Genomic DNA, 18,952 nt, shown 5'->3' on the forward strand with positions numbered 1-18,952 from the left:
CTCGTCACCCCCGGCCCTATTATGTTTACATAACCCTGCCTTTTCCTTTGTTCCCACATCCACAAGTACCAAAACGATCTTTTCTTCTCTGGTTTTCCTTGCCATTGAGATGCAAAGAGATGTAAAGATCGATCCATTGCAAAAATGGGTAACTCTTTCTATGAAGATTGTATTTATAATGCCCTATGAATGCACTCATAATGTTTTATAAGGTGTCTATAAAGAATTATAATGGTCATTATTACCATCTATACATATTCACAAGTCGTCATAATCAACGTCATGATGCATTATGACAACTGGTTATGATTATAGTTTTATTCTGAATAGTGCATTATAAATATCTCAATATCTGCCTAGTCACTTGTAAGTTTTATGATGCATCATAACTACTTTGCTTTGCTAAATGTGTATAGGGATGCATAATGAGTTTTGACTTTGCCTATAGTGCTTTATATCTGTAGTTATAAGTATATGTAATAAAGTTATAATAATGCATATTTCTCCCTACAGCACACAGTTATAAACAGTTATGCAATATTATAAGTGGTATTTGTCAGCGCTAATTAAAGTGACAAGAATGTGACACTATTATTAACAGATATAAGTTACTATGAGCAATTAAAAGGTGCAGTGAACTAAGTCCTGAGTCTGGCATCTTTACCCCATGTGCACGATGTTAATATCATAGGTGTTATTTGTCAGCTTTAGGTAAATTAGTGCAAATGAGGTGTTGTGGATATAAGACTATTATAAACAAATATGAGGCACAATGAAATGAGAGCCTGGACAGTAAAGACAAAAGGAATGCATTTAGTTCACTTTATTTTCATTTAAACCAACGCACATAATCAGAATGATTATCAATGTTCTGAGCACATTACACAAACACATGAAACACGTGAAACAGGCCACAAAAGTGGCACAGCGTGTTCCTAGAGATGTGGCTCTTAAAAGTGCCTTTGGGTTGGTGAGGTGATTCAGGGTCAGAGGTCAGGAGATGGTTTGACAGCAACTACAAGAAGAACAGAGGCAAATCTTTAGTGCTCTAGCTGGGTTTGCTCTTTTATGCAGAAAGGTTTGATTGAAAACACATAAGCAGATCACGTTTTTTGTTTAAAGCAGCCTAATGAGACATTATGTTACCGCATATCATGCAAGCACCGCAGATTACCCGTAGGTGGCTTAAACTAGCTACACGAAAGTTACCAGACACGGCTAGTTTTAATTCACAAATTAGATCGTTTTCATATTCTTGCGTTTAATGTTTGAAAACATTCGAAATCATTGCTTTAATACGTAAACCATGTGCTTCATGTAAGCAAAGTAAGGCATTAGCTCACAAAACACTAGCAGGACAGAAAGACAACCTACCTGTCCTGGAGAGGACTCAGCGGAGAAAGGGCAGAAAAGTCGCTTCACGACTAGTAAACAGTCAATGCTTTACGACAGTGGGAGGAGCTGGAGAGGGAGGTGGGTGGGGTCAGAGGTCAGGGGTCATGGACTAAGGAATGACATTTCTACAATAATAATAATATTAATAAAAACGATATTAAAATAATATCTGACGGCATTCAATAAAGGCGTACATTTTTAAATGATGACTGGAAAAGTAATGTTGTTGTGGACCACCTCGGAGATGAGGGCTTTTCTGTCCTTGTTAGAGTAATAGAGTATACAGCGGGAGTTGGACGGGACCTCTTTGAATGATAAGGTTTTCCAACAGATCGCGGCTGGGATGGCCAAACTTGGCTTCATCAGGACAGTAAAACAAATGAAGGAGAAACTCAAAAAAACTGAAGGCCGATTATCAGGCAGCCAACACAGTAACCTTTCTGTGTAGCCCAAGCGTCAGTGTGGCTTAATCCCACAAAACCGGGGGGAGCGGAGATCACTCCTAAGCAATGGAAAAGGTCATTAACAAAAGGGGGAAACAAACAACAGAGAAAATGTGTAAGAATGGACAGAGGAAGGGAGGCATGTGGTGCTGGTAGGATTGAGGGAGTCCAGAGAATTTTTGTGTAGAACTCTGGAGAGATGGGAGAGTTAAGGAGGCTAAGGGTGTCCCGACAGAGGAGCAAAGTCAATGACAGAGCACGTAGTGATAGAGTGAAAGAACAGTCCAGCCCTTATTAGGTGGGACTCATATATTCTGTATGTGGGCATTCCCTAAATATGAGTGAGACCATCACCAAGGCGGGTGCAGGCCAGAAAGATGAGAACCGGTAAAACACCCAAGGAGTGATAGGCCACAGGGGCTGGGGGGCTATAGTGCTGGTCCTGCGTCCCCGACACATTTCGATGCCATTGGAGAAGTAAACCTCCACCTGCCCTGGAGAGACCGACAGAGGTGTTTTTTTCTGTTCTTGTTTTAAATCACTTTTACCTCGATCCCCTCCCTCATCACCTGATGTCCTATACCTGGGTCCTCTGGGTCCTATCACAACACAACTCCCTCCTTGACAAAAATGACTTAATATCTATACCTATACTCCTCTACCAGGAAATATTTTTAACCCCTCAACCATTTAAATGATGCCATGTTAGAGGTTTACATCATAATCCTAGAATCAGTTCTTGGAGACAGAGTTTAAAGTGTGGGAGATTCATACAGGTTGTATAAGAAGGTGTGTAAGAAGGTGCACATAGAAAGACAACTGTGTCGAGCAAGGAGATTAAAAAATGCATCTGACTTACATACTTAAATGCAGAACAGTAGACATCACTGACGAAGGGGTCTTGGGTTGCTGAGGGAATGTTGGACTCTGAAGACAAATGAAAAATTCTTTACTACATGTGTATCTTTTTAGTGAGAGAAATACATCATGCACAGATATTAGAATTAACACGATTTGTTCTACAGTGGTTAAAAACTACAACTTTTTCTGATTAGCTTGTATTCATTGGTATATATGCTGGTATTGGTATATATGCACCAAGGCTCTTTGGAAGTTTGGCTCGTCTGTAATCTTCTAATATGATCAGTAGCTGAATTTGGGTCAGTATCTTGTGCTTGAAATTAAAAATTCAAGTTTCAGTTAGAAAAAAAAAATTAACTGATACAGAAATTTCAATAACTCAACTTCAATAACTCAAGTCTCGAGTTGTCTGGGCAAAAGGAATATGAGGTAAGAGAAAATACCGTTCTTCTTCCTGGTCTTTGTTACAGTAGCATACATTGCTTGGCTTGTTTCAGCTACACTAGCCTGTACAGAGACTGGGAAAAAACAATAAATTATATGTATTTGATATTCTTTCTGCTAAAAATATTATCACTTAACATTAACCCTACCTTTATGATGCTGTGATGAGTCTGAATTAGGCACTACAGTTGACTGTGAAAGAAATTCTGTAAAAAAAAACATATGGCATTTTGAACATGGTCATAGAATTAAAGTACGCTGAGGGCCTGATTTTGTATGAAACAATAGCTACACAAGAGGGGAGTTCATTTAATTTGGAAAAGCATACAGTGTTTACTGAAATTATTATTCAACAAAAGCATTTATAATGTGAAAACCTTCAGTCCTAGTACAGAATCCTGAGAAACTCCACCCCAATGACTTTTGCGTATGTGAAAGAATTGCAGTGTACCAAAGCAAAATCAGTGAACACATTCAGTAAAATTCATATGAGGTTCTTCACCTCTGACAAAGGCAAATCTGCCAAAGCGACGTAGTCCCACAACCAACAAGAGAAGCATCAACAAGACGGCAATGATGATCCATGGTGCACTTAAGGAGGAAGAGGAGGCAGGATTAGAATCTTCATGTTCTTCTGTATCAACGGTAGGAAACTTAGGAATTGTAGGTAGGAATTGTTTGAGAGTGTAAACACGTACGAAGATCAACACTTTATGAATCTTAATTTAAATAAACATGTCTCACCTCTAACAGTCAGCCAGCTCTGAGGTGATTCTCCAACTCCAGTGATGTGACATTTGTAGAATCCTTGATCAGACATAGAGACTGTTTTGATGATCAGATTTCCTGGGGAGCTTCTCCACTTGAGGACTCCATCTTTTTAGTAATCAGCTTGGATGTTGGAGGAAGATATTTTGTTTCTGCAGCTCAGAGTCACATCTTCTCCCTTCATCACAGGAAGAGCAGGATTCTCCAGGATCTCAGAACCAGCTGAAGAACACAATCATATTTAATTTATCTTGAAATCATGTTGAGATAATCACAAAATATCACTGTCTCACTGCAAACATACAAACAACATTGATGTTGGTAATGTTTCTTCTCTCTCCTCCTTCCTCACACCAGTACTTTCCAGAGTCAACTTGAAAAAGATTTTCAATCGTGCAGTTAGGTCCTCTTGGTGTTGTGTCATCAGTGGTGCAACACGAAGGTGTCTCCCCAACCGACTTATGTTCAACATCACAGTGTAAGACTCCATCACAGTAAAAAGTGACTGACTCATATTCAAAAACTGCTGTCTGTTTGGAGAGATACAAAGAAAAGCTGCATCTGAAACAAAGAAAAACAGAGAAATTAATTTTAGACATTTACACCAGTGAACTGATTGGCAATGTCTACAACAATTAAAAGTATAAAACTAATAGAGGAACTCTTACGATCATTAAACATTCCAGTCTCCAGATATTTTGCCTTTTCTACAACTGTCCCACAAAAAATCTTCTTGATCCTGTACACACAGGAGGATCATCACAGTCACTGAAGATACAAAGAAAATACACAAATCAATAAAAGTTTTGTCGTCTAATACAGTTTATAAGGATGCAGTATGTTTTCTGTTAAAGGATGTAGCTGGTGAAGAGTAATAATTCAGTTAAAAGCATTAGATTTAAGTTCACTCCGTAAATAACATTGACTTTCACATACATGAGCTATTAATTGTAAATAAATTAAGTTTTAATCAGGAGAGGAGCCAGTACTCACACAGTGCGATGCAGAAAGCTCTGACCTCCATGTTGTCTTGACGCTGACTGACGAGAACGAACAACAGTGTAAAGTGAGAACTGATCTCTCCCTCTGTGGCCGATTTCTGAGAAGCAGAGGTGGTGGAAATAGCCTCAGTGTTTTAGTCGAATTTCAGTGGGTGGCTCAAAGAGTGAGGGCCAGTCTGCGTTCAATGTAAATCTGATGTTTGCTTAATGTCCTCCATGTTGGTTTGTGGCTTATTAGCATTCTAACATATATTTATGAGGACAAAGTCTAAAGTACAGCAGAGACTGAGAGGAAAGCTCATGCTGTTAGTTTCTTCAAGTCACAACTTGTTCTGCCCCATATCTTTTGCCTTGATACTTATCTGCTGATTTCTCTGCTACAGACCAGGGCCCAATAACAGTATCCGGCATCTAGTCCGTGTTTCCTGGTCTAGCCTTTCCCCCGTCGAGCCATCTGGAACCTTATCATTCGTTGAGCCTGCCACTCTGGTCAGCTGTTCCTCATCCCGGTTCCCAGTATTCAGCCTTTGGCTAATAAACCGCCTTTTCACACTCTCAAGCTGTCTCTGCCCTGAGTCCCAACCTAAACTCACCACAGCACACATTTAAATATTTACTCCTTAGAGTGCTGGAGGTGAAACTCAACTAAAAAGCTAAAATTTTATGTTAGTTCTAGATTACATAGTCCCTGTGTCTGCATGGGGTTTCTCCAGGTACTCTTCCCTCCCTCCAAAGAGTTAGCCTTAGGCTAACCTGTCCAGAATGTACCCTGGCTCCAGCAACCCACGCAACCCTATTGAGGATAAGCGGTAGCACAAGATAAGATGAGATTTCATATTAGAAAACATCTTGATAGAAGTAATTTATTTCTCATTACCATTCAGCAACTCTTTAACTAGAACTGGACCTAGTGTTTATAGGAAAATGCCACATAGCTCACTATTCTACATACATTCTAGTAAAAACAGAACCAAAGTACCTCTATGTTTGGATAAAACCGAAAGGGAATGTGGCTATGAAACACTACTAATTCCACTACAGTAGGCAATGGGCACATAATTCAACCTCTGGTCATTTTACTTACCCTGTACATCATCAAATTCTGCCACTGTGCAAATTATAAAATCCATAAAAATACTGAAACAAGTCACTGAGGTACAGATTTCACTGTTGCAGAAGCAATGTACAGGCACCCAGTGTATCATATGTAACATGCAACAAAAAACTAAAATAAACAACTTTGTGCAAAATGTGTCAGTAACAAGATGTCCAGTCTACAGCCATCTGTCACACACTGATTTTTTGTTGTACAGATTAATGGGATGAGGTAGGAAACATTTCTTTGAGCGTTCCTTGAGATAATAAGGTTTTCTGAGCTGCTCTGTCATCTGTCTATTCTGTTATGGAGACTGCAGTTTGTCAGAACATTACTGAAAGTGACATGAGCCTGAGTTGTACTGAAAGTCAGTGGTGTATAAAGTGAACAGGAACAGAAAGGCACATTTCTCTGTGGGGTTCCCGTGCTGCTCACCAGCACATCAGACAGGATATGACCCAAATGAATGAACTGTGTCTTATCTGTCAGGTCGTCTGTGATTCAGGATGTATCGTCCCCCATTGACTGCAGTTTCTCGCCCACCAACAAAGACTGGGTGGTTTTGAAGGCACCGGGGAAATCAAAGAATGTGATTCGAGCTCACCTGTGGCCTCAGGTCGGCCAACACCAGCTGAGGAGATTTAGAAATGACTCCTCTTTGGGGAAATTACATCAAAAGTTTCAGTCACCATTGTTGAAAGTGAAGCAGGAAGCAGAAACAAAAATGGCAACAAAAAAAAAGTGTCAACTAACATTTGTTACAGAGGAAGCCTGTACTGCAGTGCCTTCAGTGAGCCTCAGAGCACCGATTATCACAACGTGGTGAGACGTGTTTGCATGTGGGAGGCTGTTCTTTGCGATGTTCAACAGTTCCTCGTAGCCCTGGTCCAACAGGCACTCGGCCAGATTTTTCTTCTGGTTGTCAGCATCAGTGAGGGTGTGACATGCCAACAGCAGCTAGATTCAGAGTAATGGATGTGTCTCTGAATGTGTCAATGAGCTTTCAAGAGACATAACCCTCAAGACAATTACCAGTGTGACAGTGACTCAACAACAGATTAGTTCACGAGGAAGTTTATGAATTTCCCTCATAAAGCCTGAGAACATTCTGCTATAGTTATATTTATCATGATACATGTGAGAAAATGTTGACATTTTTATGACGGAACAAACTCAATGAGGCCCTCTGAGATGTTGCACATGACTTTTATTCTTTTCTATTTAAAAGCAATATAACCCCTTCAGATATGCAGCTAACTGTGTTGTGTTTAGAAGCAGCAGCAGTGCTGTTGGTTAAAGTGCACACACCGTCAAGCTCAATGCGTTTTCTTTCTTATTTTTTTTAGCTTGTACAATAACAACAACAGTATTGGCTCTAACTGTGTCATTTCCTAGTTTTTATGTAGATCATGAAGCTCCTCAGTGCTCGGCAACCTGCAACACACAGGATAGAGAAGACAAATATCATGCAAGTTATAGAAAAAGAAGAAGCCATGGCAGAAATTAGCTTTACTAAGCAAAGCATGACTTCATGACCCATACCCCTCTACTGGGAAATACTTTGGACCCCCCTAAGACTTAAATAACACCATCTTAACGTTCTATACATATATATATATATATATATACAAGATGGTTGGAGACAGGCCAATCCTAATCAGTTTTTGGACGTTTTGGACGTTCTGTTTTTAAGCTACTTTTTGGGTTTTCTTTCAGCAACTATGAGCGGACAGCAAGAACGTGCTCATAGAAAGAAAACTGTGTCGCGATGAGGAGATAAAGAATGTATGTGACTTACATCCCGAATTGTAGAATAGAAGATGTCAGTGTCAATGGGGTGTTGGGTCGCTGATGAAATACAGGACTCTGCTGCTTTGAAGACAAATGAAATATTAGTTACTACACGTGTCTTTTTAATTAGAACAATGTCTCATGTACAGATGTTGGGATGAACAATGTTATGAATGATTTTAATTCTGACCCAGCTGTGGATCGCCACTCTCACTCAAAGCGTAGTAAATGGGCAACTCTCCATCTTTATCTGACAGAGAGATAAAGATGCTCAGCTCAATTTAATGTTTCTTTTGCAGGATTTGTTCTGCAATCCTCTAACTTAACTTAATTCTAGACCACTATGGCCCATATAAACACAGACACAAATAAAGGCACCACATAGATAGACAATCACATCAATAAAACACAACTCCCCTTTTTATGCTAAGCTAAGCTACCCATCGAAAGGCTTCAGTTAACGTCCAGCCCTTGGCTTGAATGGCAGTCAGCACATTTCCCTGTTGCTGATTCTCTTTGGAGCTTTAGCTTGTTAAACATTTTGTAATCTGATGAGCTTTTGAATTTGGGTCATTATGATATTAAGTAAATATAAACTGATACAGAGACTTAAACAACTAAAAGCAAGTCTCAAGTTGTACAAACACCTATGTGTAACTCATCCGAGCTGAACCTGTGGATTTCATTGTGCAGGAAGCTAAAGCTAACACCAGCACCATCGCGACAAACAATGTAAATGCTGAGTAGCATCATAACTGTGGTCTATAAGGTTAAAGGAAATACCGTTCTTCTTCTTGTTCTTCGTTACAGTAGCATACATTGCTCGGCTTGCTTCAGCTGCACTGGCCTGTACAGAGACTGGAGGGGGTGGGGGGCAAAGATATATATTAATAAACTTTCTGCTAAACATGTCTTTATCAGTGTTTACAGTCAACTCAACTTAATGTGTGTTTTACGGGACTGGTTCTGCAGTCGCTGAAAACCACATGTTTTTATGCTAACCTAAGCTAACCATCACAATAAAATCGGATAAGCACATTTCCCTGTCACCAAGTCTTTTTGGAGCTTTGGATTGTTCCACATTTTGTAATCTGACAAAATGACTTTTATCATCAGCACCATCACATCAAAAAATATAATGCTGAGTAGCTAACTGCTAATTGTGGTCTATAAGATTAGAGGAAATATAATCGTATTCTTGTTCATTGTATTCATGTTTGATGTTTCCTGAAATTATTACCCAACAGAAGCATTTATGAGGTGAAAAATGTTCACGTTATGCTCTTCACCTCTGTGACAGGCAAATCTGCCAAACTGACGTAGTCCCACAACCAACAAGAGAAGCATCAACAAGACGGCAATGATGATCCATGGTGTACTTAAGGAGGAAGAGGAGGCAGGATTAGAGTCTTTGTGATCTTCTGTATCAACTGTAGAAAAACCTGAAACTTAACGAGATGGGAATTGTTTTAGAGTGTAAACACGTACGAAGATCAACACTTTATGAATCTTAATTTAAATAAACAACATGTCTCACCTCCAACAGTCAGCCAGCTCTGAGGTGATTCTCCAACTCCAGAGATGTGACATTTGTAGAATCCTTGATCAAGCGTGGAGACTGCTCTGATGCTCAGATTTCCTGTTGGGCTTCTCCACTTGTGGGCTCCATCTTTATAGAAATCAGCTTGGATGTTGGAGGAAGATATTTTGGTTCTGCAGCTCAGAGTCACGTCTTCTCCCTCCATCACAGGAAGAGCAGGACTCTCCAGGATCACAGAACTATCTGAAGAACATGACCATATTTAGTTTATCTTAAAATCACATCGAGACAATTACAAAATACCACAGTATCACTGCCAACATACAAGTGACATTGATGTTGATGATGTTTCTTCTCTCTCCTCTTTCCTCACACCAGTACTTTCCAGAGTCATCTCGATAGACATTTTTAATGGTGCAGTTAGGTCCTCTTGATGTTCTGTTATCAGTGGTGCAACACAGGGGCTTCTCTCCAATTGATTTATGTTCAACATCACAGTGTAAGACTCCATCACAGTAAAAAGTTACCAAGTCATATTCAAAGAACTGAAGTCTGTTTGGAGAGATACGAAGAAAAGCTGCACCTGAGACAAAGAAAAACAGAGAAATTCAGTTCAGACATTTAGTCCTGTGAACTGATGGATCTTGTCTACAACACTTAAAGTAATAGAGGAACTTCTGTGATGACTGAACACATCAATATCAAGATATTTTTACAACATGGTACGAAAGTAACAAGGGAACACCTAAGATGATTAAATACATCCATCTCAAAGTATTACTGTCTCTTTTCTACATCTGCACAACAAAAATCTACTCACCAACGTCCTGATCCTGTGCACACAGCAGGATCATAACAGTCACTGAAGACGTAAAAAAAAAAATAGACAAATCAACAAAAGTTTTGTTGTCTCCTAAAGCTGATCAGAATGTTCAACATATTTTCTATTAAATTATGTATATGATTGAATGATGAATGTGTAGAATAATACTTCAGTCTAATGGTTAAATTTAAGTTCACTCCATGAATAATGTCGAAAGACTTTCACATGCATGAGCTTTTTAACTGTAAATAAAGGCTTTATCATTAAGTTTTAATGTGGAAAGGATCCAGTACTCACACAGTGCGATGCAGAAAGCTCTGACCTCCATGTTGTCTTGACGCAGACTGACTGAAGTGCGAAGTGAGAAATGATCTCTTCCTGCGTGACCCATTTCTGAAAAGCAGAAGTTGTGGAAATATATGTGTTTAGTGTAGCTCTGTTTGCTTAATGTCCTCAGTGTTGGTCTAAAATATATTGGCATTTTAACATATGCTGTGCTGAAGGTGAAGCTTGAATAAAAATATAAAATTTTAAATGTTTTCTAGATTAGATTGTAGAAAACACAAAATGATATACTATAATTCTTAATACATTCAGTAACCCACTGACTAGAACTGGGCCTACAGTTTATAGGAAAGTACTACAAAGGTCACATATTCTACATAGGTTCTAGTAAAAATAGAACCAAACCGACCCTCCATTTGGATAAAATCCACGCTAGATTTTTCTTCTTGAAAGGGATTCTGGCTACAAAATGCTTCCGATTCCACTACAGGAGGCAATGGACACAAAATTCAACATTTGGTTATTTTACATACCCTGTACGCCATCATATTCTGCCACTGTGCACATTATAAAATTTAAAAACATGCTGAAATGAGTTACTGAGGTATGTTGCACATTGTTGTCATAGACAGATTTCACTGTTGCAGAAGCAATGTGCAGGCACTCAGCATATCATATATAATATATAACAAAAAACTAAACTATAAAAATTCAGCTAAACATGCAAAATACATGCATAGACTGGTAAAAGGCTTCCCACATCGTACTACACACATTGAAGGATCTCAGCTTCCTCGGGAGTCATCAGAACATTACTGAAAGTGACTTGACTCTGATATGTGCTGAAAGTCAGTTGCATATAAGGTTAACGGGAACAGAAAACAGCACAGTTCCCTGTGGGGTTCCCGCACTGTTCACCACCACATCAGACAGGACACAAACCAAATTAATGAATTGTGTCCTATCTATCAGGTTGTCAGTGATCCCGGAGACAGTGGATGTGACCGTGACACTTGGCATAGGTTCACCACAGGGCTGCGTGCTGAGCCCCATCCTGTACAGCCTCTACCCCTAGGACTGCAGTCCGATCCATGGCAACAACATCATTGTCAAATTTGCTGACGACACCACTGTGGTCGGACTCATCTGAAAGGGAGACGAGGCAGCCTACAGAGAGGAGGTCCAGAAGCTAACGTCCTGGTGCTCAGAGAACGACCTGGCACTGAACACCGCAACGACGAAGGAAGTCATCACAGACTTCCTGCCATAAACAGTGACCAGTGTGGAGTTGGAGCTGATGTACTGTGTGTCCACATAGTACCGGTTAGCCTAGCCCTAATTCTAATCATAATTATGGTATGAGAGCTGCATTGAGGTGGACAGAGCGAGGCTTCAGAGGACATTCAAGGCAGCCCAGAGGATTGTTGGCTACTCTCTCCCCTCCCTGTTGTACATCTACACCACATGGTGCCTCAGCAGAGCTCACAACATCATGAAGGACAATTCACACCCAGGTTCTCAGCTGTTTCAGTGGTTGCCCTCTAGGAGGCACTACAGATGTATCAGATCATGGACAAACAGACTGAAAAACAGTTTCTTTCCGAGAGCCATCACCCCCCTGAACTCTCACATGCATACAAAGTGCAACATACAATGTGCAACACAAGACTTGACTGCACTGACTCTTCAGCTACTATCATGTCTGATCCGTATATTATAAAAGCCTTGTGCAATATATGTCTATATATTTACACCTTATCATGCTGCTACCCTTTTCCACTGCTGCAATAAAAACCAAGATATAATTTATTTTCTAATTTTGTATATTTTCTATTTTCAGTGTTAATATCTTTCAATATATAGTTTTTTTTGTTTTGTTTTGTTTATTGCACTGGGAAAATCAAAGGATGTGATTCTTATGAGTTTCAATCCACCATCCAGGTGAGTTCACTGAAGCAGATGAATGACAGCGTCATCCACCCCCAGACATGACTGGTAGGCAAACCGTCATGGGTCTAGAGGCGATCTCACCTGCGGCCTCAAGCGGGCCAACACCAACCTCTCCAGCAACTTCATCACAGGTGAAGAAAGTTCCAAATGGATGGTAATCACCGTGGCCAGACGGAGATGAATTCTTGGACACAGGAACTAGGCGGGTGGTCTTCCAGAGAAGCGGCACCCAATTCAGCAGACATCTAGCTGGCACTGGTCCTCAGTATCCTGGGGCTGATGCCATCAGGGCCTGCAGGCTTGTATTGCTTTACTCTCTCCAGTTGTCTCCTCATCCGCCCAGTCGTCACAGTCAAGCAGGAAGGGGGCCGGGGGGCAAAGTGTGGTCTGATCAAACGAAACAAACTTTTTTTCCCAAGAGAATGACATAAATAACTCAAGATTTTGATTCCTGACGAGCAACATGGGGGTGTCCCAAGGAACAGTACTGGCACCATTCTTCTGCACCCTCTACACCTCTGACTTCTGCTACAACTCCGGTATCAGCCACCTCCAAAAGTTTTCTGATGGCTCCTCCATAGTCGGATGTATCACCATTGATGATGAGGAGGAGTATAGAGGATTGATCGAGAGATTTGTTGAGGGGAGTAACCGGAACCACCTACAACTCAACATCAGCAAGACTAAGGACGTGGTGGTGGACTACAGGAGGAACCGAGGAGATCCTGTCCCAGTCACCATCCAGGGTGAGGAGCTGGAAATTGTGGACTTGTGTAAGTACCTTGTGGTCCACATCAATATTAAACTGGACTGGTCTCATAATACGGACGCCCTCTACAGGAAAGGACAAAGCAGGATGTTCTTCCTGAGGAGACTGAGGTCATTTGGTGTCTGTAGTAAACTCCTCAAGACCTTCTACCAGTCTATGGTTGCCGGCGTGCTTTTCTATACTGTGGTGTGCTGGTGGGGCGGGGCCAAGACTGGTGGGGTCAACTGACTCAGTAAACTGGTGCGAAAAGCTGCTCGGTGGGGGGATTGAACTTGGACTGCTTAGAAACACTGGCTGAGAGGAGGGTGAAGGACAAAATCTCTGCAATATTGGACAATCAGTCTCACCCTCTGCATGATGAGCTGTGACTGATGGGCAGCTCATTCAACCAGCAGATCATCCCACCGCATTGCAGAACTGAATGGTTCTGACACTCCTTTTTGCCCACTGCCATCAGATTGTACAACAGCACACAGCTCTGACCTCACTGAGCCCATATGTAGCATTGTCACTTTGTTCCCAACTGTTGTCACTTGTCTACTGTACTTTCTGTTGCCTGTTGTCCTATTTAATGTAGTTCTTGCCTACTCTCTGTGTCCTATTTAATTAATTATTTTGGGAAAATGGAGGAAATAATATGTATGAATTCATTTCCACTTAGGGCTTCTTGTATGTTTGCACAAGCTCTAGTCAATAAGTCTTGCTGACATTTCACTTAATAGCACTTTATCAGTCAAAAGATTTTTTCCAAGAGTATGTAAAAACTGAAATGATTAGCAAAAATGTCAATGGAGCTGACTGAGGCCTTTCTGTGTGGAGTTTGCATGTTCTCCCTGTGTCTGCATGGATTCTCTACTGGTACTCTGGCTTCCTGCCACCGTCCAAAGACAGGCTCATTAGGTTCACTGGTGATTCTAAAAACACAATCATGATCATGATTTTCATTTTCTCTTACATATCTTTTTATTTACATCTGTCTTTACCTCCCTTTTGCCTTGCTCTGTCATCTGCTGTACAACAGTCAAGCTAAAACCATGTTTTATTTTTTTTAAACACTAAATAATTGAATGGAAAATGAAAACCCACCACATTCAAGAGTAGCATGTTAACAATGCATTTCTTAGTTTATTTTTAGTTTGCCTTTGTATTTTACAAAACTGCAAATAGATGAAGACACCAAGTGGTGTTGACACACTGTCAGAGTTCACACATTTCTACAAACCAACATCAATTAATAGAAGCGCTCAGACGTTGTGGTTATATTGAACATCATACGTCAGGCTAGTTATGGCAAGAGCGAAAGGTTTAAGAACCACATTTGCAGAAACATGAGACAAGTTAATCACACTCATTTCCTGATACAGTCACAGTGACTAACCCTGTGTCTAGAAGCATAGCAAGAGGCCTGTCAACAGTGGATTTAATTCTAGATAAAATGTGAGAGTAGACAGCTACTAAACTAGCTTCCATTCACCTGTTGGTTGTCATCCAGACCATCTTTTTCTTCAGTAAAACAGACGATCTTGTTTTCTGTTGATGATGAGTAATGTTTTATTCGTCTGTCTAATACACAGTGAAGAAATCCAAGCAGCAGCAGCAACAGCACCACCATAATGATGGTGAACACAGTCCTTAGGATGGAATAAATGTGACAGCTGTGATCTGGGGAGGGACCATGTTCTGTGAGAGTTTCTGCGAGAGTAAATACAGTATGAGACACAGTGGTTAATAAAATGGTTGTGTCCAAATAGAATTGAAAGAGGAAAGAAGCAGTCTATTTCATCTTTCAAAAGGTTTTGTATTAAGCAGGTTGATTCCCAGGTTATTTGTTTCATGGTTTAACAATTCTTACCATTACACTTGCAGTAGGATGTAAGATTCATTGCTTCATGAAAATCTGTGTTGTAGTTGAAGACAAGGTTAGATAAAAAAAAAACAAAACAAAAAAAAAAAACAAAAACAAACAAACACACACGAAAAAACATGATAGCAACTTACATCACATGTATACACAATAGAAATCTTAAAATTGATGTGTCTCACCTCTAACAGTCAGCCAGCTCTGTGGTGATTCTCCAACTCCAGAGATGTGACATTTGTAGAATCCTTGATCAGGCACAGAGACTTTTTTAATGATTATATTTCCTGTGGGGCTTCTCCACTTGATGACTCCATCTTTATAGAATTCAGCTTGGATGTTGGAGGAAGATTCTTTGGTTCTGCAGTTCAGAATCACATCTTCTCCCTTCATCACAGGAAGAGCAGGACTCTCCAGGATCACAGAACCAGCTAAAGAACGCAATCATATTTAATTTATCTTGAAATCATGTTGAGATAATCACAAAATATCACTGCCTCACTGCAAACATACAAGCAACATTGATGTTGATGATGTTTCTTCTCTGTCCTCCTTCCTCACACCAGTACTTTCCAGAGTCATCTTGATAAATATTTTTAATGGTGCAGTTAGGTCCTCTTGATGTTCTGTCATTAGTGGTGCAACACTTCCCCCCTATCGATTTATGTTCAACATCACAGTAAAAGACTCCATCACAGTCCAAAGTGACCGACTCATGTGCAAAAAACTGCTGTCTGTTTGGAGAGATACGAAGAAAAGCTGCATCTGAGACAAAAAAAAAACAAAAAAAAAACAGAGAAATTCAGTTTAGACATTTACTCCTGTGAACTGATGGATGATATGTACACCATAGAAGTATAAAAGTAATACAGGAACTCTTGCGATGATTAATTACACCAATCTCAAGATATTTTTGCCCCTTTTCTCCAACTGCCCAGCAAAAAACCTACTCACCAATTACCCGATCCTGTGCACACAGCAGGATCATCACAGTCACTGAAGAAGTAAAGGACATAGATGAATCAATACGTTTTATTGTCTCCTACAGCTGATCGTGATGTTCAGCATATATTCCATAAAATGTTGGTCAAGAGTAATAGCATTAAACTTAAGTTCACTCACTCAATAATCACTAAATAATGTTCAGAGACTTTCACGTATATGAGCATTTCAATTTTAAATAAAGCAAGTTTTAATCAGGAAATGAGCCAGTACTCACACAGTGTGATGCAGAAAGCTCTGACCTCCATGTTGTCTTGATGCTGTTTGACTGATGTGTGAAGTGAGAAGTGATCTCTTCCTGTGTGACTGTAGAGAAGCGGAGGTAATACAAACATGCAAGCTAAAAGAGGGGGCTGAGTTTATGTAAAAGCTCAGCCCGAGGACCAGATACTTCAGTGCATAGGTGGGACTTCTATGGTTTAATATGAAAAAAACACAACGTAAAACCAGTTAGATCCCCCTTATATCCCATATGGGCTTTTTGGGTAGGAAACTGCGGGGAAAAAAACACACATTTAACACTAATTTGACAAGTAATCTGTCAAAATGTGAATTTGCCAAGGTCACTGTAACATACTTGGACAAAGTTGTGGACCGTAGGCAGCTATGTCCAGTGAGGGCTAAAGTGGAAGCCATTGATAAGTTCCCTGTTACCAACAACAAAAAGCTGGGGAGTTTTTTGGGAGGGGTTGGTGGGGTTTTTATCACTGTTTTCATCAAAACTTGGCCACCTGGCCACAATTAAACTATTCAGTTGTTGAGGAGGAGCATTAACATGGGCCCTTCAGTTTTTTGGGAAGTATATGTGGGATGTGGTGTTATGCCAGTGTACACTGATCATAACCCTCTCATCTTTCTGTCCAGTATGCAGAACAATAACCAACGGGTTATGGGCTGGACACTATTTTTACAAATCTTGCTTACTCTGAACATTTGCCATATCGATTTTAGATGGGAGAATGAGATGGCAGTTGGTCTCTCTTGGACTTAGAGGGAACATTTACCTTTACAAAGACCCTAAAGGGTCACCTTTTTTTATGGGGGGACTTTACAGGTGTTCGGCTTGGGCTGGTTTCACTGCTGCTTTGCAAGGCCCTTTGGTCGTGTTGCTCTCCTGCTCTTTTGCCTTCCTGGTTGCTGTGAAGCTCTGCCTCTTCTGTAGGGAGGCATTGTTGACAGGCTACAACCGTGAGGGAGTCTAGCCAGATTTCCTCAGTTTATTCACTCTCTGCCACTTGGACGGCAAAGATCCTGTCTTTGTTCCGTTTGGTTACGCTACTTTGTTTTGTACCACACATCAACATTACATGCATTTTCATTACATGCAATATGTTTATCTCACACCGATTACTGACTTCACACCTCAAACTTCTTCATTGGTTTTGTCATTTATCATGTTTTCAAGAAGAACCAAACCAAAACTGATCTTTATGTGTGGCCCTGCCTTCTTTGTTGCTTGTAGTAATTCAATTCAACTCAAACAGACGCTCTGATGTGTAGCATGTGACTTTTATTCTCTCACAAGAAACTCTCGTCTCTTTGGTGACCACAACCTAAGAAAAGGCAATACAACCCGTTCAGATACGCAGCTAACTGTGACATATTTAGAAGCAGCAGCTGCGCTCATCTGATGAGAAAGTATTTGAACAGACGAAGCTGATGGAACAAGTTTGTTAAACTGCCTGACGAAAATAAACCGAAACCTCTCTGATACGTTGGTTAGAGAGCACACGCTGTCAAGATCAACACATTTGAATAGAATAGAATGCCCTTTATTGTCATTATACAGCGTATAACAATATTTGTTTTTGAACAGAAAAAAAAAAATGACAACAGGCGTGAGATCAACAGATTTTTAACTTTTCCATTTCAGCTTGTAGAATTACCCAGAACCTTGACAAAGACTTGGCCGAGTTGAGTGGTAGGCCACCTACAGATGTAGCTTGTGCATGTAGCTAATTGTGCCACTTCCTGGTTTTCATGTAGATCACGGAGCTCCTCCTTTCAGTCAACGCTTAGCAACCTGCAACACAGCATAGAGAAGACAAATATCATGAAAGTATGACTTCTCTCTACCCATACCCTTCCACTGGGAAATATTTTGAACCTCTCGACCATTTACATGACACCATCCAAGACACTGACGTATATACAATACTAGAATCAGTTCTTGGAGACAGAGTTTAGGGTTTTGAAGATTCAGACAGGATGTGCAGATGCTACACTGATGAAAGACGAGGACCTCGCTGGCTCAAGATTTCTGAGCTGCTTTTTGAGTTTTTGTTCAGCAGACAGTAAGAACGTGCTCATAGAGAGACAACTGTGTAGCAATGAAGAGATAAAAGTCTGTATTTGACTTACATACTGGACTGTAGAATAGTAGACTTCACCATCACCAGGGCGCGCTGAGGGAGCGCTGGACTCTGCTGCTTTGAAGACAAATTTGTCAATATTGTTTATTACACATGCATCTTCATAGTTATAACAATACACCGTACACAGATAAAGGGATGAACAATGCAATGAATAATTTTAAGTCTGCCCCAGCTGTGGAGTGCCACTCTGGCCCAAAGTGTTCTCTCCATCTTTGTCTGACAGAGAGAAACGGTCAGCTATTACATATCAACTTTATGTTCGTTTTTCTGCACTGTTTGAACTTTAACTTTATTCTAGACCACTATGATCCATATAAACACAGACAAAAATAAGTGTACCACACATACAAACAATCAGAACAATAAAACACAGCATCCGGCTATGTAGAAGTATGTAATCTGAGTCATTATAATATTAACTAAATATAAACTGATACAGAGACTTAAACAACTAAAAGCTCAACTTAATTTTTCTTTTACAGGATTTGTTCTGCAATGCTCTAACTTAACTTAATTCTAGACCACTATGGCCCATATAAACACAGACACAA

General features: G+C 40.2%; 1 long non-coding RNA gene across 1 annotated transcript; it reads right to left on the bottom strand.

The window, feature by feature from the left end:
- Positions 1-7,211: 7,211 nt before the first annotated feature.
- Positions 7,212-9,236, bottom strand: LOC125022828. The gene is made up of 4 exons (XR_007114489.1): positions 9,089-9,236; positions 8,583-8,657; positions 7,807-7,877; positions 7,212-7,442 (listed from the first exon to the last, which is right to left on the bottom strand). It is a non-coding gene; the product is annotated as an uncharacterized LOC125022828 (long non-coding RNA).
- Positions 9,237-18,952: the final 9,716 nt, after the last annotated feature.

The sequence above is a fragment of the Mugil cephalus genome, chromosome 1 (genome assembly GCF_022458985.1).
Source record: "Mugil cephalus isolate CIBA_MC_2020 chromosome 1, CIBA_Mcephalus_1.1, whole genome shotgun sequence".
In the NCBI taxonomy this organism is placed as follows: Eukaryota; Metazoa; Chordata; class Actinopteri; order Mugiliformes; family Mugilidae; genus Mugil; species Mugil cephalus.